Below are 1,813 nucleotides of genomic sequence, written 5' to 3'. Positions count from 1 at the left end.
CCGCCGCCTCCCCTTCGCCGTGGATGTGCAACTCCTTTACACATCCAACCCCAATCAGGACAGTCTCAGCCCTCTTTGTTTCCCCCGGAAACAAGGTCTAAGCTGTTCCCCCCCCCCCACCACCACCCTCCTCCACCTGGCCAAGCTCATCCTCACTCTGAACAGCTTCTCCTTTAACTCCTCCCACTTCCTTCATATCAAAAGTGTAGCCACAGGTACCCACACGGGTCCCAGTTATGTCTATCTCTTTGTGGGATATGTGGAACATTCCCTGTTCCAGTCCTACTCCAGCCCCCACCCATAACTCTCTCTCTGGTACCTCAGTGACATCATCGGTGCTGCTTCCCTATCTTGTTTTGTACTGGAAAAATATATCAATTTCGTTTCCAATTTCCACCCCGGTCTGACCTTTACCTGATACATCTCTGACTCCTTCCTTCCCTCTCCCTGTTTCTATTTGTGGAGATAGACTAACCGCCAATATCCATTACAACATCACTACAACATCACTCCATATTTACCTGGACTATACATCCTAGCAATCTGCTTCCTGTAAAGACTCCATCCCATTCTCCCAGTTTCTCCATCTCCATTGCATTTGTTTTGATGATGCTACCTTCCATAGGGGTGCACTTTTCCTCAGCTGAGGATTCCCTACCACCGTGGTTGACAAGGCCCTCAGTTAAATCCCACCCATCTCCTGCACTTCAGCCTCCACCCTTTCTTTTCCCTCAACATCGGTAGGGTCCCCTAATCCTTACTTACCATCTCACCCGCATCCACATTCGAAGGATCATTAGCCGCTATTTCCATTACCTCCAGTTAGATGCGACCACCAGACAAATATATTCCCCAACCGTCCCTTGTCAGCCTTCCACAGGGATTATTCCCTCTGGGACACCCTGGTCCACTCCTTCTTCACTCCCAAAATATCCCCACATCCCCACATCATTTTCATGCAATTGTTTACTTCCTCCCTCCTCAATATCCAAGGCTCTAGACATACCTTCCAGGTCAAGCAGCCCTTTACCTGCATTTCACTTAATCTGGTCTACTGCATTCGCTGCTCGCAATGTGGTCTCCTCTTCTTTGGGGAGATGAAATGAAGTCTGGGCGACCATTTTGTGGAACACCTGCGCTCTGCCCACAAAAATGACTCTGAGCTTCTGGTTGTCTGCCACTTTAATACCCCATCCTGTTCCCTGTCTCTGTCTCTGAGACATCTCTGTCTCAGGCTTGCTGCATTGCTCAAGCGAAGCCCAGTGCAAACTGGAAGAACACCTCCTCATTTTCCATTTGGGGACCCTGCAGCCTTCAATATTGAATTTTATAATTTTAGGTCCTGAGCACCTTCTTTCACATCCTTTACTCACCCCTACACTTAGACCTCATCACATGGACTGCTGTCTGCACAGCCAATGCATCTTCATCAACTTATGGTCCCCTTTCGAGACACTTCTTTCTCTTTAGCTTGCCACTATCCATCCCTTTGTCTACCTAACTGTCTTTATCTTCCTGTTGGGTTCTGTCTCCACCTATCACTTACTCCTTTAACCCCGTCCCTCCCATCTCCTCTGCCACTACCCCCACCTTCACCATATGTACCACCTTTCTCTAGCTACTATTAATGGTGAAGGGTCTGTTAACTGTTTTTTTTAATAGATATTTTTATTAGAAATTTAACATTTTTACAAGTTTACAAAAATAAACAAAACTCTCAGATATAAACATTGATATACAATTAGCTCAAATATACAATAGCCAAAATTTGACACAAAAAAAACAAAACAACAAAAAAAAAACCGAAAAAAAA

This window comes from Chiloscyllium plagiosum, chromosome 30 (assembly GCF_004010195.1).
Source record: "Chiloscyllium plagiosum isolate BGI_BamShark_2017 chromosome 30, ASM401019v2, whole genome shotgun sequence".
NCBI classification, from domain to species: Eukaryota; Metazoa; Chordata; class Chondrichthyes; order Orectolobiformes; family Hemiscylliidae; genus Chiloscyllium; species Chiloscyllium plagiosum.
Note: the sequence above shows the minus strand (reverse complement) of the source record.